The sequence below is a fragment of the Mesoplodon bidens genome (assembly GCF_964165515.1).
Source record: "Mesoplodon bidens genome assembly, chromosome: 8".
Classification (NCBI taxonomy): domain Eukaryota; kingdom Metazoa; phylum Chordata; class Mammalia; order Artiodactyla; family Ziphiidae; genus Mesoplodon; species Mesoplodon bidens.
In genome coordinates this window covers 47,127,931-47,155,095 of record NC_138165.1, presented here as the reverse complement: position 1 = coordinate 47,155,095, position 27,165 = coordinate 47,127,931, and the positions used below count along the sequence as shown (strand labels likewise).

Below are 27,165 nucleotides of genomic sequence, written 5' to 3'. Positions count from 1 at the left end.
CCAGACCAGGTGCTCAGTACACATTGACTGAATGCATGTTGAATGAATGAATTCAGGTTCACATCAATTGAAATTTGATTATAAACATAAGTCTAGGATGCTGTAAATGCAGCCAAATTATACCAGATTGGAACTTTTGGTCTTTATAATTGACCATGTTTATGCCTTCTGAATAACTATACTATGGTAGTTATGAGTCAACTCATTCTTGTTTATTTGTCCCTTCATTCATCCAAAAGATATTTATTTATTACTTTGTCCATGGTTGGCATTTTGCTAGCAGTTAAGATATAGCAATGAGATATATCAGGCCTCTCGGATATATCAGGATACATGAGGCATTTGCCTGCTCTCCTTGGTCTTGCCATTCTGTATTTGGTTTGTTTAAGGTAAGCACAAAAATATTTACAAAATAAGGTCAATAAGGTGGAGACTGAAATGGTCAGAGTAGGGGGAAATCATGCATTGCTAAGGGATAGAAGAGGTTTACTGAAGAAGCTAGGACTCAAGGATACATAGGATTTCAGAAGGTAAAATTGGTGACAAAGAGCTTCCCAGTGCTGCATGAGTAGTGTGCATGAGTGTGTGTGTGTGTGTGTACATTTGAACATTTCACTGGAGAGAAGAGGAATGGGGCAGAAAAAGAGGAATATGTTCCAAGACAAATTAATTATTTTACCTATGTTAGTACGCTCTCTTACTCTATTCCTATATCTGAGGAGATTGGAGACCCCTGGGGTTAGTGCTTTTGTCTTTGCATTCTCCATGATCCTTTGTCAGTATGTGCTCATGGTCAGGTTTCTGGAACTTACAGTGGCTTGTTTGGATTGAGAGTGCCGCTGACTGGTATAATAATGCATTGTTTGGGAGACCAAGATTAGAGACATTTAGTTGTTTCTGCTTGCTCATCTCATCAAAATCAACTATTAATCACAACCTAGTTCAGTTTTTCTAAGTAAGAATGTTACACCTGAGGATTATTTGTGGATATTTTCTTAGAGTACAAAAGTATCTCTTTAAAGCATTGAGCAGATTTTAACAGAAGATAATGCTTGTGATACAGCATTATCAGTACAGTAACAAGCAAACCTCATACATTCCCTGAACTTTCATATGAATAAAGTTTAATTTATTTGCTCATTTTATTTTTTCAAATCAATTTTACTAATGTGTATTCATGGAATCTTGTTGACATTTTCTTTATTATCCAAAACTATACCTTGTTTTCATGCTAAAGTGTTCTCCCCATATTCAGGGACCGATATGTACAGTGAGTTGTTCTAGATCAGGCATTTATAAAAAGATGATGTGTGTACTTGGTGCAGTCCTATATCCTGTGGAATTATATGAATCCTACATGCACACAGTCAATCCTCATTATTCATGGATTCTGTATATGAAAATTTGCCTACTTAATAAAATTTTTTGTAACCTCCAAATCAATACTCATAGTGCTTCTGCAGTCATTAGCAGACATGCACAGAGCAGCAAAAATTTGAAGTTGCCCAGCATACACTCCCAGCTGAGGTCCATCAAGGCAACCCGTACCTTCCTGTTTCAGTGCTCAGACTGTAAACATGTCTTTTTCATAGTCTGTTTGGTGCCATGTTTTTCATAATTTTGTGCTTTCTATGGGTGACCCCCAAGCATACTGCTAAAGTGTTGTCTCATGTTTCTAAGAGCAAGAAGGCTGTGCTGTGCCTTATGGAGAAAATATATGTGCCAGATAAGCTTCATTCTGGCATGAGTTATGGTGCTCTGACTGTGGGTTCAATGTTAATGAATCAACAGTATATATTAAGTAAGGTGTCTTTAAACAGAAACACACATAAAACAAAGTTATGTATTGATTGGTTGATGAAAATGTTGTGTCCAGACGCTCATAGGAACCTAACCCTGCATTTCCCCTAGTGATGGTTTAGTATTTGCTAATTCAGTGTTCCTGGTGACTGTATAGGACATAACTCCAGTGAATAACAAGAATTGAGGTGCACATGTCTTTCTGAGGCGAGAGACCGTAATACTCATCAGATTCTCCACGGGGACTGTGACTCCCTCGAAGCCTAAGAACCCTTGTTTCTCTTTGGGAGTTTTTCCCATTCTGGTATTCTCGGACTACTAGGCCTGCTATGTAGAAACTGGAGCTAGTGTGCTGGTACTGAAGTGTTAAAGAAAGAGAGCAACACAGAGATCCGGAAACTATAGATCCACATCTCCACGTCTCCACTGACTGAGTAATCTCACCATTACTGACTTTTGCAGTCAGATGGAGCTGGTTTGAATCCTAATTTTTCAGCTTACTAGCTTTGTGATCCTTGGCAAAAATGTTTAACCGCTTTGGGTTTTCTTCTATGTCAAGTAGACACAATAATACCTACCTTGGAAGGTTATTTTAAAGATTAAATTAGAGGATGAGTTTAAAGAACCATGTAAAGTCCCTGGGAACAGTCAAAACCATTATTATAAGTGTCATTATGGTACAGTATACACTTAATAGATCATTGTTAGTTTTTCTCTTTTTCTCCTTCCCACTTGGGAATAGCATGAGATCCATTTTCTAATAACCCGGATGAATTAAATTAAATTAAATTAAATTAACTCTGGAATTGCCTCTTTCCCGCAATAACTAGTGGAGAAAGCAGGACGTGCTCTCAGGGCTCTGGTTTTCTTCCTGCTGATTTCTCTGGTCCGGAGAGCCACTGCAGTGATGATGGATGACTGGAGCTCTGAGTGGCACTGATGGGGAGCACTGTTTTGGTTACAAGGGGGATAACCATCCCCAACTCCTGACCAAGAATGGAGGGCTCATGCTTCAGTGCTCTCCCAGGTGCCTGTCTCCCAAAGGGAAGATGGGGTGACTGTAGCAGTTCAGAGGCCTGTGAATGACACTCAGATGCCCTCTTCACATCCACCTGAAGGGGACTCTTAGGATTTCACTTTCCTAATTTGAGAACCTGAAACCCCATTTCTCCTTAAGAATGTCTTAGGCTAATTATTTCCCTTAGCATTTCAGAATTCCCCTGCCATCTTAAATATGTAAGACAACGTAAGTATGATGACACATCATTGAAGAATGAGGTTTTCTACATTAATGGATTTTCCAGGTGAAACTGGTCCCTTGCTGTGTTTTGCTTTAATAATTTCATAGAACTGGTCATAAGTTGTATTACACACTTTTTTGACATCTTATATGTGATTAAATAAAGCGGATAATTTAAACTTTTCTTGATTACTTATGAGTGAACTGCTGTACTATGTTATAGAACATAGCAACTCCCTCAGAGCCTGCTAAAGCTAGTAGATGAATTGTCCACATATATTAATAACCTTAGTTTGCTTACTTTGAGTTTTTTTTTAAATGTTGTTGGATTTTTGTTACTAGGTGACATAAGTAGGTGAGGAATGCCAATGTAGTTCACATTCTTGAATGAGTTATGGTAAAAATGATAAAGTAAGTTCTGATTATTTGCATATCAACACAATCCCAACCATTTGCATCCATATTTGTTTACTAAATATATTGACATTATCATATTTATGAATATAAAGTACTGTAGCATTATAGTAATACATTTGATATTTATATTTAATATATTAATATAACATATTTGAATGGATTAAAATATACACAGGACTTTAATATATATTTTTCCCTCATTCCTATGAATTCTTGCTCCACATAAGCCAATGAAATAGGCCTAGGATATTTTGTGGCCCGGGATGAAGCTGGTTACTGAGGAGTTTGAAACCTCAAGATAGCCCCACAATATTACTATGAATTGGATGCGTTAGTCATAAATATGTTTCCTCAGAGTGCAGTGTTTATATACCAATTCCTGTCTAGTTCTAGGCCTCTGAAGTTGACCCTTAGGCACCACCATTTTCTGTCTAGAGGTGACATTATACCCAAGGGCTCATAGAATGACCTCACTCCTTTTAGGTCTGGCAAAATTAACCTTTTGTCTGCAATATAATCTCACTCAATTAAAAAAAACAACAATGGCCAGAATATAAATAAAACCAACAGCAGGCTTTACTCTCCGGTGTGTCTCTTTTGCCCTGGATGGAAATGACCCAACTCAAAGCCCCTGTGCCGATTTACTTACTTTGGTGCTAGCTGAGTGATGCTGGACCTGGCAGGCAAACTTTCAGTTTCTCTCTGTCCACAACAGCCAAAATGGCCGTCTCTGCATAATTTGAAAACTACATAGTCAGTGAAATACAGACAAAGAAATGTGGTTGCTGTGAAATAAAATGCCTATCACAAAGGGAGAGATCAAATGTGAGAGAAGGTGCATTTAATGTAAAAAACACAACTGGGTGTCATTCTATTTCAAAGCAACCTAAGTGGAGAGTACAAATATAATGCATGATAATGAGGGTGCCCAATTTTGGAAAGTGGTTTTTAAAATGCTGCCGCAGAATGCTATCTAGAGTCTCTTAGGAAAAAGCAAAATCTCATCAGGGACCTTTTCAAGCATCATTTTCTCCTGTTTTAAATGATCTCACGTGAACTGGCTATTAGTCGACTTGGCATAACACTCTATTATTCATTATTTTGACCACTTGCAAAAGGAACAAAAGGCCTGTTATTAGTAATTTGCCAATTGTTGGGAGACTTAATCTAGGTACTTACAGAGCTCTTTGCCTCATGCTTATTTTGTTGTATGAAGTTGTATGATCTGAGGGTATTCACGGCCCCCTTGTGCTCAGCTCATATAATCTCTTCTCAAGTGATTAGTGTGGAAGAAATGATTGACTCTGGATACCAGGCCTCTGAGCATATTGAAGAAGCCTTTTCTCCTAACGCAGGAGATTCTGGCTTTGGGGGTAAAGGAGGCTTTTCCCTTTATTTGTGTACAGATTTCTTTCTTCTTCTAAGGGTACAATGAAGATGATTGCATTATTAACAAGGTCATTTGTGACCCACTGAGCACCTCACTGCTTGCTGAATGTGCTGTGTCATATATGGTCCATGCTATGGTATTACTTTTCAGAAGTCCTCAAATTTCCCTCTAAGGGATTGTAGTCCTATAGGGCAAGTACAGTGCAAGTGACACAAGAGATAAGTTGCTACATGGGTGCAGAGGAGGAAGAAATCTCTTTCACAAGGCAACAGGACAGGTTCCATGAAAGAAATGCCATGTGCAAAGATGATGAGTATAATTTCAATATGCGGAAATTGTAAGGGACTTTAGGATGGGGTTTATAGATAACATAAAGAATGTGAGTAAAGTAGCAGAAGAATAGAACATATTTCTCCAGAAGCCTAGCTATCAGAAGCAACCTAATACAGAGTGTCCTAAAAGGATTTTAATTGCTCCTTTTTATGATAATGCATATTGCTGTGGTTCGTGTGATGGCGGGGCTTGCGGTCTGGGAACTGTTTGATAGCATCATGTTGACTGATGAATTCTTATAGGTCTTATGCAATGGCTTTGATCTTAATGTACTACCACAGTAATGTCACAGCTGTATTTCATGGTACATGCTAGCTGTGATTGTGCTTGGCCATTTGTCTGATACGTAACAACCCTTTTGAAGCTCTGAATCATGATTATGCATATACTTATTTACATACAGTTTATAATGAAAATTAAAAATTGATAGACTACATACAGAATATTTGGGTCTGAATCAAATCTTTTATTTTAATTCATGTTATTTTGGAGTTAAGATTTCTATATTCTAGAAGTAGCATTATTTTTGAACAGATTGGAGATAAAAAAAAAGTATTCCACTGTAAAAAAGCACAGGCTGAGTTGAAAAAGAAAACGACACAAGAAAAACCAGAAAGTTATCATTTTGGACTGTATTAGAGAATACTTGTAGGGAAATACAGTAGGTATTTGGGTATCAGGATCAGATTAAATTTGCAATGAAAAATAAAACACATAAAAAATTAACTTCAGAAAGGGAAGTTTATACAGACTATATAAGAAACAGCATGTATTGTCTTTCAGCTATCTTTCCTCTGGGCTTGAATGTTTTCAAGACTAGCTTGTAGGATGAAATGAGTTTTATGAAGAATTTGAACAACTCAACATTTTTAAGGATACAAATTTGAGTTTAAGTGATCTGCTTTTCTCTTTTTTGGAGAGAGGGCGTGTGGGAGTAGGAGAGGAAGAGGGGGATGGGTGGAGGGACTGAGGACCTGGTTTTTTACTATCTAATATGGAGCTTCCATTTTGGGCAGTTTCATGCCAATCCCCATCTCTCTTTCCAGCTCTCTGGCTTTGGGCAAGTTTCTTAAATTCCCTACAACTCTATTTCCTCATCTGCAAAATGGAGATAAAATGCCTGTGTGATAGGGTTGTTGTGACATATTATTACAAACGTAATAATGTACATAAAGTATGTAACTCTGTGTCCAGTATATATTACCCACTCACTCTAGGTATTTATCACATACCCTTTTTGAGCAAGACACTTTGATTTATACCTCTTACTTAATCCTCATAACAGTCCTGTGAATATTATTGACTCTCAATTTACAGATAAAAATCTTGAAACTTAAGGGACTAAAGTGGTTTTTACAAGTTTAAACAAACCTAAGGGTAATAGCCAGGAGTTCAACTTAGATCTGACAGTTTAAAGCCTGCAAAAGCACCATTGTATTAAATTCAATCATTCCCTCCCCATCTCTCTCTCCTCTCCTCTCCATTCCCTTTCCTTCTCTCTGTAGTTCTGATTTCTCCAAGTAGAGTCTTTTAAAAAAAATGTTCCTCATGATAACACGCAAATCATATGGAATGAAACAATATTTTCATTCCAGTAGGTTGAAATAAATATGATGACATCATTATATCTCCAAACACCATTAATTCCCTTCAAAAATATATCCCATTCTTTATTTTTTATACTCAAGTAATGCATATTAATTGTAGAGACATTAGGAAATATAAATAAAAAATAAATACTCAATATCCAAAGACAATCATAGATAACATTTTAGTGCGTATCTTCAATTCATACCTATCCCTATACTACTTTTCCCTCTTATAGCAGTATCATATTAGAGTTTGGTTTATAATGGGCTGTTTTTACTTAATGATCATTCAAAACTATCTTTCCAAACTGGTAAATGTACGTCTACGTAATCATGTCTATCAGCTACATAGCATTCCATCATATAAAGGTACCTGTTTAAATAATCCTTGTTATTGGGTACTCTTTTTTTCCTGGTTTTCTACTTTTATAAGCTGTAGACTCTTGCATATACATTTTTGTGCCATTGGCCAATTATATCCTTAGGATAATTCCCCAGAAGTGGGACATATGGGTTGGTGTTTATACGCTTCTCTGGCTCTTAGTGTATATTGCCAAATTCCTTCCCTTAAAGAAAGGATCAAATTATACTCCTCCTAGCAATGTATGAGAATGACCATTTTACATGCCCACACTAATGGTTATCAGGCCTTTTAATCTTTGAGAACTCCATTAGGCAAAAAAATAATGTGACTTTATTGCTTTTCTTTGCATTCCAGTGTCTATCCATTCTATAACAATCACATTTCTAAGACTACTATCTAAACAAATGTAAATTCATTAGGTCAAAGACAAAATCTCTATATACTTAAATATTTATATCTGACATCCTTCTAAAGTAGAATAAATCCCTAAAGAGGTATTTGAGACACTACTTGGCAGAAAACCATGGATTAACAGTATACAACCTTATTAAGAACATCCTTGAATTTTATTTTAAACCTCAAGCTCATTGTTCTTAGAGCTCATTTGCTAAAGTAATCTCCTCCTGAAAATGACAAACCCTCCCCTAGGAAGAATCTCAAATGAGAGGAAAGGAGAAGGTTATAGAAGCTAAGCCTTGGCATCACCTGACTTTTGTGACCAGGTGGGACTTCAGTCTCCTTCAGTCTTTGTCCCTCTGTGGTCAGTGCCAGAGTGGCCAGGGGTATAATGCCGATGTCTCCTCAGGCCTCAGTGGGAAAAAGGGAAAACTATGCAAAATATGCTTGATAGGTTTGTTTCGGGGAATATTGAACAGAATTGATAGTCTGACCCTCCATGAATGTGTGTCCCCATTCAAAAAAAGAAAGAAAAAACTTACTAAACAATACATAGCTACTGCTTTGTTTTAAACAAAATTCTTATATTGCCCCACAAAGAAAACACTGGAGTAGTATTGTCTTTCCATATACTCTACATCAGTTTGCCAAATGATTATTTATGCTGTGCAGTTGGGTTACACCATTTAAACACACACACACACACTCACACACATCTTACTAGGTGCCGAAAAATAATGGCCAGCTACCACTAAGAAGATAATGTCTTTAGGGTCCTTAAACAATTAACCTCAATTTGAAAACTGAGCAAGTCTAAGCTATGTTTTGCTAAACATGATTTTTCCACTTAATTTTACCCTTCCTCCATATTATTTAAACCATCATGTAATTTCAAATTTCATACCAAAAATTAATTTATATTTGAATCAGCAGCACTTTATTTATTAAGAGGCACATATCGTTTAAAGAGACTTCCTTAGAATAGGAAGTTTCATTTAGCTAAATCTAAGGAAACAAAGATAGTCAACTCTTTGTTTGATTATAGCCTGGGATCTCATATTATCCATGCGCATTCCTTGACCAGACACATTTAATGATTGGTCAAACCAGGTTCAAGAGAAAAGTACTGCTCTGTTATTAAAAGAAAACTTAATGATTGCATCTCCATTGGGAACATCATAAAATCCATAATAAAGTTTACTTTGTGCACTGACCACAGGGTACTTGATCTTGGCATTCCATGGTGCTTTTCACACTTCAAAGGTTGAAAGCACAGTGAAATTTCAGTCAGCAACCATTTCCTGGGAATGAGATAGCTTAAGTCTGTGAATTACTCAAAAAGAATCAAAATGTGAGTGCAATGATAGATGTTGGTGTTTTTTTTTTTTTTCCAATGTATATAAAAAGGCACCTTTTCCAAATGCCCCCTGTTTGTGTTCAAAATGAGCTAGAGGAACTCTACAGTATATTCACTATGAAGGAATCAAGAATTATAAAACATAGAATTTATGAAGGAACAAAATATCACAAAACTGTGGAGTGATACCCTAGATTCACTGAATAATCTGAGAAAGGAATGGAAGGAATAATATGAGCTAACACTTATGTGGTGCTTATTATGTGCTAGATACTGTTTTTAGTGCTTAGTAGGTATTAATTCTTTCAACCCTCCAGACAGCCCTGTGAGGTATTTTATTTGTCCAAGAGATGAGTAAGACACAGAGAGGTTAAATATCTTGCCAAAGATCACAGAGCTGGTAAGTGGCAGTACTGTAATATGAATTTTCTTCTGATTTAAGATGGTACGTCTAGATGGCCAGGTGAAAACCGAGCACTGCTGAGCAAGCCCCAAGGAAAAGTGCAGCCTCCACACGAAGTTTTATTATTGGCTTCTGAGGAAGTGGTAAGTTTGCAAATATCATCACACATTTAAATGCTTTAAGAACGAATGTGACAGCTTGACATTTGGGGAAGAAACTGTGCTGGTTTCTAAGGTCTGAGTCTACCACTAAATATCTGGGGAATCTGGGTTAAAACATGTCATTTTCTGGGACTCAGTTTCTTCTGTGTAAAACAAAAGGGATGGATGATGTGCAAAAAGAGATTCTACAGTTCTTTTATGAGACAGGCACTTAAGCACATTGTGGTCTGGTGGGGAAATCTTTCTGTCTACAGAGACCTCACAGAGGACACAACAGTAGTGTTCTCTGCCATGAAGTGGATTCAGTGAAAGGACTTGATCGTATTCTGAGATACTTCTCGGTCTTTGCCTTCTCTATAAATTCTTCACCTATGAAACAGTTTAAAGCAGAAAGGATAGTGGCAATTGTAGGTTCAGGACAGTGGAGCAAACCCTTCTTGTTTCTCTCTTGGGGATAAGCTTCAGTGATGGGGTATTGATACTGGCAACAGACACATATTCTTATCTGAAATTCAGATCAAATGATTCCACCCTTGAGAGCATTCCCTGACAATGGCCTTTCCAGCAGCATGAATCTGCCAACAGAGGCCAGTAGTTAATTTTAATCAGCTGGCTTTGCTGGTATTGCTGCTCCCATTTTAGATTTACAAAGCCATTCTTGATGAAGACAAAAAAGCCCCCTTTTCCTCTTGTGTTGTGTTATGCTCTGACACTTTATCAAAGCACACAGACAGAGGGTTGTTCTTAACCATATATAAAACAGAGCAAGCTCACAAATCATGCTTTGATATTGCACTGTGGAAACACCAAGGTTAAAAGGTAAATCTGTGGTGAAACAGTATTGATTAATTGATGTAAGAAAGGTCAGGCTAATCTTTATCTTGCTTGAAAGACTGGTTCTACATGGCAGGTCTGTTGAAATGGTTCCTATGTAAAAAGATTAAAAAAAAGGAAACCTAATGCAAAGACAATGGGGAAATCTCATCAAACAATCACTCAGGAAGTTAAAGCACTAAAACAGGAACTGGAAGGTGGATGTTATTTAGATTTCTGTGTATTTTGAATAGGCTTTCTTGGAAATACCTTCACCAGTGAAGCAGTTGTAGGAGAAGTAAAGGCAGTGATGTAAAGCCTTAGCCCTGCCCCAAGAAGACCGGAAAAGGGGGCTTCATACTCCTCTTTCCAACAAGGCTGAAATCTGTTGAAGCAGAAGACCTAACTTGTCTGACCTTCAGGTCCTGCCCAGGTTAAAGACTGTTGCATAGTGTTTCTCACAAGAAGGCTTCCGTATCGTATCGTATCACCAGGGTCTGGTGGGAAGAGGAAGAGGAAGAGGGAATTATCCCCTCCATACCTTGAGATGCACAGGCAACTAAGAACAGCTTGCCCAGCCCACTTCTGGCCCAAGAGAGAGAATGAGGTTTCAGAGGTAAAATTTAGGATTCGGAGAAAACAAAGAAACAAAGGAGGAAGGACTAGTGGCTGGGGGGAGAAAGAAGAATATAGGGACCACAAGGACAGGATGCCAATCCTGAATTACAACACTGTTGAATGAAAAGAAGGGCCAGGGGATGGTAGTAGGAGAGGTTGGAAATGGGAATGAATGCTGGAAGTTTTGTCTCATTATGCTCGAATCTGAAAAGACCTTCAGTAAGTGTCTGAACCTGAATAGGCTAGCCTATGATGTAATCTTAAGCAAACCCAGAAACCTCAGAGGCTCACTATAAGTTTATTTTTGGCCCTGGGTGATACTCCTGCCTCTTACAGCTATGGCATTTGGAACATGTAGCCTTACCACAGCAATGAGGAGATGCCTGAGATTTTTTTCCCAGTGTTATTGAAAAATAATTAACATACATCACTATATAAGTTTAAGGCATACAGCATGATGATTTGATTTACATATATTGTGAAATGATGACCACAGTAGGTTCAGCTAACATCCATCTTCACATGAAATGTTTTGGAGGACAGATCTGGAGGTAGATTACATCATCTTTCTTACATCCTACTGTCCTGGATACAGTCACAAAACCTTCAGCTAACTGCAAGGGAGAATGGGAAATATGCCATAAAATGTTACTTGTCTAGGTTTACCTTAGAACACCAGGGATTTAGGTTTTCATAAAGAAAAGTTTCCAAAGACTGCATTGTTAAATTTTGGAAGGAGCTACCATGGGATGTTTAGAGAACTTTGTTGCTGTTCTCTCAGATACTCAAGGTAGGAGATCGGACTCATTTTTCTATAAGTTCTATTCTTTATACAATTTTATGCTCCTATAACTATATAGCCTTTTTGTTTGCAAGGGAAAACATGAGAAGTAAGCTAGATATTTGGAATTATTTTCTTATCAAACTGATTTAATTATCCATGGCTACTTCCTACAAGTAAGTAGGGAAATTTTATGTTAAGAAAGCAGAGACACACACACACACAAATGGAATCAGAAATTAAATGTGTTTTATTCACAGATTTACCCATTTTGTGGCTTAAGGCCAGCATTTTTAATAATAAACACTTAAAGACATAAATCATAATTTGGTACAAATCCATATGTAAAATATAAGATCTAACCTTAGCATCATAGTCACTGGAATTCTGATAGTCTGTATGTGACACATTTTGCATTTTTGTGTTATTTGCTTCAATATATGTTAATAGATGGTAATTATATGCTTTTCATTTGGACAGCTCTTATCCAAAAAGGATTTATTATTCGTTCATCTAATGGGTCGCGCACAGCTATTGATCATTTGGATCAGAGTTCAGTTTGAACTGCTGCTGGTTAGATTAGAAATTGTAATCATGGTAAAAGGTAAATTACAAGGTCTCTGAAGATCAGTTCTGTTTTCAGGTTAGATGTACTTTTAGATATGAAACATCAAATAGGGGAGGTTAGAGAAGGTCTGTGATGGTGTCATTTTGTGGGTTTTCTAGGGAATATATCCAGAGATCCTTGCTACCCTTTCCCCCACTGTATCAGGAATGTGAAATTTATAGGGAATGACACTTTATTACAATAAAGATGATGAAAAAATACATAAATTATTTGTGAATTAGAAAAGGATGCTTATTTATATTTTGTAAATATAAATTTTGGTATAATAAATCAAATGCTCTACAATTAAAGTTATGCAATTTTTAATATATAGAGATTTGGTTTGGATTAGAGGAATCTAAATGAAGATTAATTTAGATGAAGCAAACCTCTGGTGACTTCAATATTAAAAGGATTTTATCTTTGCTTTAAAATATTATTTTTGTCTAATTATAAAAAAAAATACATTCTCATTGTAGAAAATTTGGAAAATTCAGAAAAATCTATTCAAGAAAACAAAGAACATTCACATTCAAAAACCCAAATGTGTTGAAATTAACATCTTGAAACATCTCGTTCCAATCCTTTTCTTTGAAATTTTTAATGAAATATTTCAAACATATACAAATATAGAAAATGATATAACAAAGCCAGACACACATCTACCTCCTAGATTTAAATATGTTACCTTTTTGCTATATTTACTTCAGATATCTCTTACTGATAAATACATATATTATAGATATAGATAGAGATACTGCACTTCTTTCTCCTCCCTCCTTTTTCCGGACTTAACTATTATTGTGACATTTCCATTTTGTAATTTTGCTATTATCATCCATAAGCAACATATAAAATTGTTTTTACACTTAGAAAGTATATGTCTTAGCAGCAGCAGCAGCATCATAGTGAACACCTATGAAGTACTTATTGTCTTTCAGGCACTGTCCTGAGGCATAGTACACGAACTAACTATAGAAGGTGGGTGCTATTATTATCATCCTCATTTTATAAACAAGGAAACTGAGTTACAGAGAGGTTAATTAACTTGCTCAAGATCATACCCCTACTCTTTTCTAACTTGCTTTTTTATGCAACACTGTGTTTTTATTTTATTTTTTTATTTTTTATTTATTTTTTTTTGCGGTACGAGGGCCTCTCACTGTTGTGGCCTCTCCCGTTGCGGAGCACAGGCTCCAGACGCGCAGGCTCAGCAGCCATGGCTCATGGGCCCAGCCGCTCCACGGCATGTGGGATCTTCCCAGACCGGGGCACGAACCCGTGTGCCCTGCATCGGCAGGCGGACTCTCAACCACTGTGCCACCAGGGAAGCCCCGAACACTGTGTTTTTAGATCTATCCAGGTTGATACATATGACCCTAGTTCATTTATTGTAACTGCTGTATAGTATTCTATTATATGAATGTCACAGTTGATTCCCCTACTGATAGAACTTTGAAAATCCTTTATGTATCCCTTATGCATATCTGTGAGAGTTTCTTTAGGGGAGTTATATAGAAGTTGAATTACTAGGTTATAAATAATGTACTTTTTAGATTCTACATAATTATAGAAAAATTTATATATTGATCTTATAGCCATCTCATTGCTTTGCTAAACTTTGTTATTAATTCTAGTTATGTGTTTTTTCTATGCTGACAGTTATATTTTCTGTGAATAGTGACAGTTTTTTCCTTCTGTTTCAATTTTACATATTTTCTTCTTTCCTTCTTCCTCCCTCCCTCCCCTGCCCTCCCCTCCCCTCCCTCCCTCCCTCCCTTCCTTCCTTCCTTCCTTCCTCTCTGTCTCTGTCTCTCTTTTCTTTCTTCTCTTACTAGACCAAGGCACCTAGTTCAATGTGGAGGAGGGGTGGTGACAGAGATAATAGTTGTCTGTTTCCTAATTGTAAAGAGAATGCCTTATTAAGAGTGTGTTTGTTGCTGGTTTGCAGTAAGTACTCCTTAGATCGCGGAAGCTTCCTCTGTTTTTAGCTTGTTAAGAGATTGGTTAGATTTTATTGAATGCTTCTCTGTGCCTTTTGAGAGGATTATATGGTTTTTCTCCTTTAATCTCTTAGTGTGGAAATTATATTAGTACAATTTCTAAATTTTAATAATCTGTGTGTTCCTAGAACAATATTTAGTCATGATATATTACTTGTCATGACATTGTTGATATCATTTTCTAACATTCCATTTAGGGTTTTTACATCTGTATTAAAAATGAGATTTGTCTATGATTTACCTTTTATGAATTATCTTATACATTGTTGATATCAAGGTTTTTAGCTTTATAAAATGAGTTGGAACTTTGTTATTTTTAAAAAATTTCTTCGGAACAGTGTGCGTAGTGTTAAAATTATATGTCCCTTTAAGTTGTGGTAGAACTTGCCTATAAAACTGTTAGGGTAAGGTTTTGAGGGAGATAATAGTGGAGATTTTTAATTACTGATTCTATTTGTTAAATGGTTATAAAGTTATTAAGTTTTTCTATTTATTTTTGAGTTCACCATGGTAAGTTATAGAGTTTTCTAGTTAATTTGCTATTTTGTCTGAGTTTTCCAATTTATTGGCAGGAAATTTTTCATAGCATCCCCTTTGTGATTTGAAAAAGCTTTACCATCCTTTTCCTCCCTTTTTATTCCTAACGTTGATATGTCTTTTTTCTTTTATTCTTAATTAATTTTGCCAAAGGATTGTCTGTTTTTTTTTATTCTTAGATATGGCAATCCTCTAAGAACCTCTTTGTAGGATTAAAAAACCTCTTTAGATATGGTGAACAGAAGCTTGACTTAAGCTTCCAAAAGAGTCATAGCTGCTGTCCATTCACATTACTGAGGAAGTTCACAAACCTAGAGCCCTTAGAGTGAAGGAGGGGCTTCAGACTACAAACATCTCAGGGTGGCAGATCTCCCAATCCGCATACCCTCTGCAATGTGGCCTCCCCCATCTAAGGGACACTCCCTCATCAAGAAATGTAGTTTATTTCTTGGTTCCCTTGAACCTGGGTGGGCTCTGTGAATGCTTTAACCAATAGAATATGCTAGAAGTGTCCTTGTGCCAGTTCCGGGTATACCTTTTAACTAGCCTAGCAGCTTCTTTCTGGCTTCTTGGAAGCTAGTGAAGGGGTGAGAAATGTGACTATCCTAAGACCACCATACTATGAAAACTAAAAAACAGAAAGAGAGAGGAAGACCAAGGAGTACCACGGTGCCACGCCTGTGAATGAAAAGCCATTGTGGATGTCCAACCCAGTCAAGCTTTTAGATGACTCCAGCCCTAGCTCTATCTGACTACAAAGCATGGTAGACTCTAAGCAAGAACTACCCATTGGAGCCCATTCAGTTATAGAAATGTGAGCGATAATAATTATGTGTTCTTTTAAACTTCTTAATTTAGGGGTTGTTTGTTACATAGCCATAGATACCTGGAAAAAGTATCAATTGTGAGAATCTTCTCTCTCAGCCTTCCATCAAAAAATCTCCCATCTTTAACAGGATAAATATGCATATAATAAATAGAGATAAACAAATCGTTAAGAGATTATTGTATATCAGCTCCGAGGTAATACTGTTCTCCAAAGGGCCCAGAATGCCACTGTGGTACCCTTCTCAAAGTTGGACCATATGGACATTGGGTGATAAATGGAGTGTCCACCTCACGGTGGGCCCAGTGAGTCTGAAATTATCCCATACATATTTTCTGAGTTTCTTTTGTATCTGAAGTCAATATGTATTGTTTAAAGCTGATAAATCAGCTAATAGATGTAAATATATTACCTAGTGCTATAAAAGTGTCTTATTTAAAGGTGTAAAGAATGTAGTAACTAAGATCAAAGGGAAAAGAGGGCAGCTGCAAGGAAATAGAATGATAGGAATTTCTTCATCATTTACAACAGGAAGTAAATAATAATTAAAGAAAGAGAAGATTAAGCTAGTTATATGTTGTTAGATTAAGAATAAGAGCTAATATTCTCATAGTGCTTACCTGGCTCTGTTATAACTGCCTTGTGAAAATTAACTCATTTAATCTTTACAACAATCCTTTGATGTAGGTATTATTACTTGTCCTCATTTTATAGATGAGGAAACAGTCAGAGAAAGGTTAAATATAATTAACCCAAAGTCACATAGAAAGGATACAAATAGTTGTAATGGTAGCCACTAAAAGAAGCCAAAACAGACTACAAATCTCAAATCAGGTTGTTGGTTTCTGGGTGCAGTAATTCTGGCAGTCAGACAGTTTCGTCTGGAGACTCTTCAGTCTGCATAGTCTCCAGCCTTACTCTTCCTTTCCTGATAATTTGAAGCCAGCATCTGAGACGTAACGCACAGATTACTGGTCATTTCTTATGGGAGAGGACATGTGTCTCTCTCTGCATTTTCAGACTGCTCCATGTTGTAGGATGGACAATTCGTTAGGGCTGAAGAGCGGGAGTCCTGATGTCCATTCTGGAAGAGGAGACTGGAGAAATAACTCCTTTGGTGTGTGGGGCAGCAAAATAAAGCAATGGTGATATCAAACTGTGTTGAATTTGTAGCCACAGATTCATCACCACCCTGTGGGGAATTTTTCTCTTTCCTCCTAGAGTTTAAAAAAAAAAACTTTATAGTTATAGTGAAGTAAATTCTTTGATCCCTGTCCCTGACATTAAAACAGTAAAAAATAATATGCTCAGGTGCTAATCCATGAGTTGATCTTTTAAATGTCTCTCTAATTGAAGTAAGAAGGATATTAACCCTGGGAAAAGTGTCATGGGCAGCAAAACATTCTTGGCTTTGCAGCTCACAGGATGAGTTGTACCAATCGTAGCTTTTTTTTTTTTCTCTCAATATTGTTTAATGCAACGGAAACCAAAGGAACCTACCAACTCAGTGTGCTTTTTCAACACATTAACTCAGCCAGTAGAATTAATTTCAAGTTCATTTCTGCACGGATCATTTACAGTGTTAATTTGTGAGTTTGCACAGTGACTGCTTTTTTTTTTCCTTTTTTTGCATAACAGGTGTTGGTCACAAAATGAGTTAATTAATTTTGCCAATTAATTGTTGCTATACTTCTCTTTCTCTCTCTTCTTTTTTTTTCTAAAGCAGTGGCTGTTTTTTGTCATCACTTGTTGGACTAGATCAGGTGCTCCTCTGTGGTTTTTTAAACACCTCTGTGCACACAGCTACTTTGGCAAGTCAGGAATCAAACTGACAGCCTGTTGGAAAGGCATATCCTATCAAAAGTCTAAAGAGACACAGAGTGACAGTTCCCAGGCTCAACTGCAAGGCCTGCCTCTCAGTCTTCTTTGGCTGGCTAGGAGCTTGGCTGATGCAGGGCTCCAGTGCCAGATAGCAGAGGGCCTGAAGTAACAAAAACAAGGCCCAGCGAGGTAATTGGGACTGACAGCACATTTACTTATCCCACAGGCATCTCTGCAAGCTGCAGCCACATTTAATACAGCCTATGAGAGTCTGAGCACACACACACTTTTTGCTCTCTCCCTGCTACTTTCATTATTCTTATTTTGTGTTTTTGGCATAGGTTTCTTAATCCACTCTTTCTCTAGATTATCTAATGTAATCTGAAGAGTGGTATAGAAATTTTTTTCCCTCTTGTGTTATAACTCATCATGAACCATCAAGGCAGGAAACACACCTAGAAATCCAAATTCAGTTAGATCTGAAGAAGTGAAAGTCCTACTGTGTATCTTTGGGGATCATTCACAATCCATGTTTTCAGCTGCTGTTATTGGTGTACCTGCTGCTAAATGAGAAGGGCAGACTTGAAACTTTGGTTCAGGTTCTTCAAACTTTGGAGTTAACTGAGGACTCATAATCTCCTCAAAGGTGAAGATATCAGATCTCAAAAATAAAGGGTAAGAATGATCTTTCAGAGGGAGTGGTCTGGATAAAGAACAGTGTTATTTATACCAGTAGTAGCAAGTAGGTCACACAGGATTGACTCTCCATATACTCCCCCTAAACCCTTCTCTGTGGAGGTAGTATAGAATTCAGTAAATTTCCAGAAAGACAGATGTATTAGTCCATTCTGGCTGCTATAACAAAATACCACAGGCTGGGTAACTTATAAACAACAGAAATTTATTTCTCACTTTGCTGGTGGCTGGGAAGTCCAAGATCAAGGCTTTGGCAGATTCAGTGTCTGGTGAGAGCCTGCTTCTTTAGACAGCTGCCTTTTCTTTTTTTAATTTATTTTTATTTATTTATTTTTGGCTGTGTTGGGTCTTCGTTTCTGCGCGAGGGCCTTCTCTAGATGCAGCGAGTGGGGGCCATTCCTCATCGCGGTGGGCGGGCCTCTCACTGTCGCGGCCTCTCTTGTTGCGGAGCACAGGCTCTGGACGCGCAGGCTGAGTAGCTGTGGCTCACGGGCCCAGTTGCCCCGCGGCATGTGAGATCTTCCCGGACCAGGGCTCGAACCCGTGTCCCCTGCATTGGCAGGCGGATTCCCAACCACTGCACCACCAAGGAAGCCCCAGACAGCTGCCTTTTTAATGTAACCTCACATGGGAGAGAGGGGAAGGATCTCTCTGGGGTTTCTTTTATAAGGATACTAATTTCATCCATTAAGGCTCTGCCTAATACCTAATACCATCACTTTGTGGGTTAGGATTTCAGCATATGAATTATGGGGTGACGTAAACATTCAGTCCATTGCAACAGGTTTCCTGGATCACCCAGATTTGTTTTGGTAAGTTAAGGCTTATTTTTACCCATCAAAATATATGATGAGTCAGAATCCAGGACTGGGTCTTAAACAGAAATATGGAGCCCCAGGAATGTTGGAATCTGATTTTTTTAAAAGGAGAGTAGCCTAGAGTAGTGGGAATCACAGATTCCTAGTTCTGTTGAGGACAAAATTAATGCCAGAAAAAAGAAGCTATCTGCCACAAACATGGCTGCTGACCTTTAGAATGGTGAAGGAAAATTTGGGGAATCTACTTGGCATTTAGATGCCTATGCCAAAAGAGGGCCATCTAGACTTTTTCTTGCCTGAATCTGGAACTCTTGTAGCAATTTATTCAACAGCCATTTCCTTTACTTCTTCCTTGCCACAGTAAGTTTATTTGGTTTAGTAACCAGATGACTGTGGCCAGTAGGAGAGTCTGAGCCCTTTCCAGTTTCTCAGGGAGTGAATCTTGATAAGTCTAATTTTTGTCATGGTAAGTCCAGCCACCTTGATGGTGATTAGCTTCAGAATGAGACATGCAATGTAATTCTGGCCACTGAGGGTACTTCAGTTGATAGCGCTTGAGAGAAAGATTTTTTTGATCCTTAGAATAGATGCAAAAGAAAGTTCAGTTGCTTATTGTCTCTGGTTGAAGCTGGGTGAGGAGGTGACACTGGATCTTCTGAATCTATCCTATAATTATGAGAGGAGCTAGCCAAAGGACCGGGCAGCATGTTGAAGATGGCATAGGGCACAAGCAGAAAGAAGCCGTTACCTTGAGAATTTCACTGAAGAGCCAAATAACCAGCTCCTTAACCGTTCTGCCTCCCAGCCTACTGTGACAGCAGATAAAAAATTTTTTGACTTTTACTGGGATTTTCTTTATCTTTTGATCAAAACTGATACAGTATCATTGTAGATAAATTTTATGTTCCATTGTTAGAATCAAATCAGAAACCTACACATGTAATCACTGGTCTGTTGTCTTGCTAATTAATCCTCTGGATACTGGTCTAGAGATAATTCACTCATTTATGGATTCATTTAGTAAATGGTTATTGAGCCTTTGCCCTGGACCAAGCACTGGGGATGAAGCCACGGACCAAATCAATATTGTTCCTACTTTCATGGAATTTATAATAGAGCAGGAAGTAGAGATGCTGAATGCGTATAGTTAGAACAAAATTGTAGATTCAATGATGCCTTTACCTGAAGATCAGCATCTACCTTTGCAGGATGTATGTATGCTTAGTCACATCTGGAGGCCATGACAACCTGGTCTCCCTGTGATCAAACTGCAGTGGTTACGGGGCTTCACAGACAGAGCTGCAGGATTATAAGGGGAGACTGGCCAGTAGGCACTCTGTGCTGTACACTTTTTCCTAGACATTTTAGTAAGTCACATCATGTTCCATCTTTGCCCTTTAGATTGGTTCATTGGTAGTAAAAAATGAAAATTAGAATATATTAACATAAGCATATAAATGTAGTTCCCAGTAAATAGTATGTAAGTATGGGAATATTTACCTCTCATTATTCCTATTTAGTATTTGGGAGAGATGGTGAGCCCGATTTTAAGGAGGTGGTATCCTTCACTAGTCAGACTTTCCTTTGTGAGATTTTCCCACTCATGGTCTCTTTTCTTCCATTCTGCAAATATTTATTCTTTACTTTGCCCTGGGGATGCAGTGAATAAACCAATGAATAAACATTGGTTTCATTTCATCCTTGAAGAGCTTTGTTGTAAGTTAAGAGTACAGGCTTGGGAGACAAACAGCAGGTCTTGAATACTGGCTGTGCCACTTATTAATTGTGAGGCCTTCAGTAAGTTGTGAGATCTGTTTGACTTCAGACCCTTTGTATACAAAATTGTCAATAATTATAGTACCCATCACATAGGCATTTACGGGGATTAAATGAGATAATGCAGGTAAATCATCTGGTTGAATGTCTGACACAGGGTATTATTCAGTAAATCATAACCACACTCAGAGATTAGGCATATGCATAAGCAACTCTAACACAAGCTGGAAAGCAGTAAGGCCATAAGAGCTAGAGGGAAAATGCTGCATGAACTCAGAGGAAGGAGTCTCTGGGAAGAGGAAAGGGAGCCACTTCAAGGAGGAGGTGCCATTTGACCTGGGTTATCTCAGTGCTGCCTTAAAATTTGGCCTGAAATTTCCCTCTCTGTTTTAATTAACCTTCAGTTAGAGTGCACTCTAGCTTTTCCAGGGGCAGACTCCATCTCATTGAGGGCCGGATAACTTTCCTTTATTCTCTGATAGTATGACTGACTCCAAGCAGTTACTCCCTGAAAGCAGGAGCAGAGACAGGAATAAGACAGGGCAGTCCATTCCCACTGCTAGAAAAATATCACTTATTTGTCTCAGAGATTGCTCTACCAATAGTGCCAGAACAAAATCCTGTGATTTCAAAGAGCTGTATGACATTAAACAGATATTTTTGTTTTCCTGACCTTAATTCACTGATATTTAAAAAGAGACAGTTGGACTACACAATCTACAGAGGAGATCCAGTGGTGAGGGCTGAATTGGATACGGTTCATAATGTACTCAGCACAGTGCTTTGAATAGAGGGGACACTCGAAAGGCATCATTTAAATATTTATAATCATAGATCCTGTAAGTCTTACTTATTAGTTTGCTGTTGCTGCTATAACAAATTACCATAAACTTAGTGGCCTTAAACAACTCAAATTTAACATCCTGCATTTCTGAAGATCAAAAGTCCTACATGGGTCTCACCAGGCTGAAATCACTGTGTTGACAGGCTGCTGCGTTCTTTTCTGGAGATTCTAGAGGTGGATCTGTTTTCTCCTCATTCAAGTTATTGGCAGGATTCAGTCCCTTGTGGTTGTGGGAGTGAAATCCCCTTGTCCTGTTGGCTGTCAGTTGAGGGCTGTTCACAGCTTCCAGAGGCCACCCGTATTCCTTGGCTCTTGGCTCCCCTCCTGTGTCTTCAAAGCCAGCAGTGGTGGGTTGAGTCCTTCCCCTGCTTGGAATCTCTCTTCCTTCTGTCTCATCTTCAACTCAGCCTAGAAAAGTTCTCTGTTTGTGAGTACTGATGAGATTATATTGCAGCCACCCAGATAATCCAGGATATTCTCTCTATCTCAAGGTGTGTACTCTTAATGATACTTACAAGGTCCCTTGGTCACAAAGGTAACATTCACAGGTTTTGAATGATTAGGGAGTGGATATCTTTGTGGGGGGGCATTATTCTGGCTCCCACACTTATCTTTCACATTCAGGAAAATACATTATAATCAGGCCTTTTAATTTTTTATCTTAGAGTTCTTATTCTCTGATTCATTTTCTATCCCCAACTCATCCAACATTTCAACAGATCTCTGTTTCCATGAAGCAATCTTGAGAGCCACTCCTCTTTTCATGCATGAATACTTTCTTTAATTGTAATTTTTTTCTCTCCTCTCCCTTCAAACCAATGATTTTCACACTTACCCAATCTGTTATTACAACCATCATTTTCATATGTTATGTTTAGTTTTTGTCCCTACTTTTCTATCAATTGACTTTGTTACCATCCAAATTTTCTCTCTTTTCGTCAGTGTATGGCTTCTGCATCCTGGGTTCTTAGAGACAATGATAACTTTAAGGCTTTAGAGAAGTGGATTGAAAGGAAGAAGAGAAATGCAATAATTTGGGAAAATTTCTGTTTTCCAGCAATATATTTTATTACTGAAGTTTTCATTTTAATTTTTATTAGATTTTTAATTATAAAATTAATACCTGGGACTTCCCTGGTGGCGCAGTGGTTAAGAATCCGCCTGCCAACGCAGGGGACACGGGTTTGAGCCCTGGTCCGGAAAGATCCCACATGCCACGGAGGAACTAAGCCCGCGTGCCACAACTACTGAAGCCCACACACTCCCAGAGCCTGTGCTCCTCAACAAGAGAAGCCACCGCAATGAGAAGCTCACACACCGCAACGAAGAGTAGCCCCCGTTCTCTGCAACTAGAGGAAGCCCGCGTGCAGCAACAAAGACCCAACACAGCCAAAAATAAATTTAAATTTTTTAAAAAATAAATACCTATTCATTCTAACAGTTGATACAATATTAAATGTATAATAAGATAGGTAATAACTAGTCCTTAACCCCAGTAATCCCATGCCTGGTTAATGAAAGTTAACAGTTTGTTTATCCCATGTATCTTTCCATCCCTTTCTCTATGCTTATATTACATGTACAAATAAATAGAAACTTTTCATTTTCATTTGCTGTAATGGGTTGAATTGTATCCCTTCAAAATCCATATGTTGAAGTCCTAACCCATAGTACCTCAGAATGTGACCTTATTTGGAAATAGAGTCATTGCAGATGTAATTAGTTAAGATGAGGTCATTAGAGAGGGCCCTAATCCGATATGACTGGTGTCCTTATAAAAAGGGGAAATTTGAACACAGAAACATGCATACAGAGAGAATGCCACGTGAAGTTCAAGGCAGAGAGTAGGGTGATGCTTCTACAAGCCAAGGAACACCAAAGATTGCCAGGAAAGAACCAGAAGCTAGGGAAGAGGCCTAGAACAGATTTTCTCTCACACAGTTCACAGAAGGAACCAACCCTGCCAATACGCTGGTCTTGGACTTGCAGTCTCCAGAGCAATGAGACAATACATTTCTGTTGTTTAAGCTACTCTGTTTGTGATACTTGGTTACAGCAGCCCTAGCAAACTAATACATCTGCTTCATGAATGTGGGATCATATTTTACAAGTAATTTTGTGATGTGCTTTGTTCACTTAACAACACATCATGAACATCTCTTTAGGTGGCATATTTTAAAACAAAGATATTTTCATGCTCTGGACAGGAATGTCGAATGGGCCTGGAGCTGCTCAAGGCTCCTTTTCTCAATCAGGATTGGATCTGGTAAGCAGTATAAGTCATGGAATGGTTTCATTTGTGGGAAATGGACCAACCTGGGTGCTGGCATAGCAGGCGGGGACTCAGAGTAGCCCCTTACAATCTAACTCCTGCAGTCCCCTCATGCACCAGCACAGAACTGGACTCAAAAAGGAAAAAATAAATTTCCCTCATACTCGTGCATATGTGATACCACAACATAAGCACTGGCTGAACCGATAGGTCCCTGTTAAATTTTTAGGGAAAACAATATCAAACAAATAATGAAACACATGTGACGACTTTAGTAGCTTTGATACTCTAGGAATTCCTCTGACTTTTTGCTACTTCAAGTAAAACCAACCCACCATGCTGAGAATGCAGGACTCCAATGGTGAAGATGCAGTAGTCTCTTTAGCTGAGGGATTCTTAACCTGGGGGAATTAAAACCTCATGTAAGTAAGTGGCTGAGGAATTTATCCTTATGTATGTTTTTAAGATGAGTGCGGGTGTGCAGGGAGTGTAGTGAGGATGGTTTGTATTCCCAGGGGAGATGGTAATGTCTATAGCCAGTTTCTACTAAGCATAATTTCCATGGTGTCTAAATAATGATCAAATTTTGAGTGAATTCTAGGCCACAGCAAATAGAACACTGCTCTTGGGGCATTTTATATGCCTTCTAGGGCCAGCCTTCCAGAAATTTTAAAAGTGTGTATGGCAAGTAGCATGCCAGGAATTCTCTACATATTCATGCCATTCTTGGAGTGATTTATCCATGAAATGAAGCAGCAATGGAAAGCTAGGCAGATATTGCTTCCTTTTAAGGTCACTGGTTCCTAGCAAAGCACACTGTGTATGGAGATTGAAATAGGAGGGTTTATTTAGGGAGAAGACATTATGCTTATTTTGCTAATCTATCAGGTAATATTTTGTTTTGCCCAAAAATGGTAGGAATTTTGTCCTACTGAGTTGTCAGCAAAATATGAGAATATCTAAGAATATTCTCACCTTGAGTTATATTTCTTAAGTTGATGTTTAATTATTTTGACATTTCTGTTTACATTTCAGCTTTAAATTTATTTTATCTTTCAGACTTTTCTAAATCCCAAGTATAGCTTTAGGCCATAATAATCACTTCATTAACAGAATGGGCTCATTACTGGTCAATGTTTTGTTTAAGATATTAAAGGATATCTTTTAAATAGTAGCATACAGCTCCTGTGATAATACATACTTGGCCACATGAGCAGAATAAAATGAAATTAGATGATTATATTTAATTAAATCAAGCTGTAGGCCCAAACCAAACAAACAAAAAGTGATAACTTTATTTCTCTATTTTAATTTCCTTAGGGTCTTGTATGTGGGAGATACTTTATTATATGGGGCCTTCAGACTGATGCTTGTGGCTTCTGAACCATAGTTCTGGTTTCCTATAGGGAAAGGGAGAAGGGTGATTACCTTATAAGGAGAATAGTGCCAAGGGGCTAAGAGAACACAGGTGCATCTATGCCTGAGCCAAACTGAATCTTTTTCAGCCTGAAGATTTTCAAAGTCTGGGTTTATGTTGATTTTCTTTCTTATATCATCAACCTATAATGATGGGAAAACAAAAGATACATAATAATTTGTGCAGTGGTAGTCCTTATTTGTCTCCAAAATTATATAACTGTATAATTTTTACTTCTTAGCTCACTTAGCCTATGGAGATATTATTTCACGAACAGTGCTAAGAAAATTTAAGAGAAATTTTGGCATAAGGACAATTACAAGGAACCAGTTCAACTATTTTGCATGGTGCTTAGAATTCGAGAGTGGCACATGAGCCACAAATGCAACTTTGGGTTGATTAAAAATTTGCCAAACCCTGAAAGAAAAGAAAATTCTTTCCATAGATAACTATAGATATGAAGGCATGTATATGAATGCAGTGGTATGAAAGAAACTTTTAAGGAAAGGAATTCTATTTTGCCTTAGAAGATAATGAGAGAACCCTGTGGTATAAATCTGTAGTCAGAAAATTTGAGACTGTCACATTATTCATCTTTCCATTTCCCAGAATATTTTATTCCCTTTACTTATTCCTTAAAAGTAGAATGAGGACGAAATAGGGGCAAGTGCCAAGGAAGAGAGATACTTGGATTTCATCTTTTCCAAGATTACTTATAATATTCTCTGCTTTCTGCTTTATACTAAAATAATTAATTTTAAAAAATAATATTTGGGAGAATGTAACATCCCAGTAAATAATAACTTTCTCTTCCTAATCCATGAATATTAGTTAATATAAGCTAATGGCTATACAATATATATAAAATATATAATAGAAGTTTATTTTTCTCTTGTTTCATAGTCTGGTATGGTTCAACGTGGGGCTCTGCTCCATGTGGTCACTCAGGAAACCAGGCTCGTTCCCTTGTGTGGCTCCACTATCTTCTAGGACCTTGTTGTCCTCTGCATTCAGCTACACATGTGGGGAAAGGAAGAGAATGTGGAGAAAGCATATCCACTCTCAACTGCATTGCCCCAGTGGTGATTCATGTCACTTCTACCTACATTTCATTGTCTGGAATCAGTCCAGTGATGCTGTCTAATTACAGGGGGGCTGGGAAATATAGTCTGGTGGTGGAGCCAGAAGAAGAAGAAGAGAACTCTCTGCCACAATATGCAATAATTTTCAAATAAATATAAGGAAATAAGATAGGTTTGATGCTAAAAGCAGTATAAAACATATTAATATTTACATTTGTACAGTGCTTATTATCATGCATACCTAGTTTCTTTGTACCATAGATTCATTTATTTATTTATGCAACAAATGTTTATTGAGTGCCTACTATGTGCCACTTTGCTAGACACTCGTAGTATGGTGGTGAGCCAGATAGCCATAGTCCCTGAATTTATCAAGTTATCAGTTTAGTGGTAGAGACATATATGCTAATTAATGTTTCATTTCAAAATATCCAGAGGCAATTTTGCAGTACTTCTGGGTAGTACAATGCCACATAAAGAATGTTTATTGTTTCTCTTCAAGTCTGTCTTCGTCATGTCTCATAATAATTTCTTAGTTATTTAATTAACATGCCTTTATCTGTCAGGTATAATAATTTTCAGAGTATCTAGTGAATCCTAGTATCTATTCCCTAGAGATGGTTAGTGGAAATGGAGGGATGTCTTTATTCAGATTTGGGTTTGAGCCAATTCTATCATTTTATAACCCTTGATAAATGTTTTTAAATGAAACTCCTTTTATTCCATTCCTTTTGTACTTTTACCATGAAGATATTTTTTTTAAAATTCCTATTTTGCAACTAGGGCCTCTCCTCCAACAGAACT

General features: G+C 37.7%; 1 long non-coding RNA gene across 2 annotated transcripts in view; it reads left to right on the top strand.

Annotated features, from left to right (window-relative positions):
* LOC308621714 overlaps positions 1 to 27,165 on the top strand; it is a 309,198-nt gene that overhangs the window by 83,083 nt on the left and 198,950 nt on the right. For both annotated transcript variants that reach the window (XR_014016499.1, XR_014016500.1), the window contains exon 3: positions 9,329 to 9,432. This is a non-coding gene — a long non-coding RNA (uncharacterized lncRNA). The remainder of the gene's footprint in view (positions 1 to 9,328; positions 9,433 to 27,165) is intronic.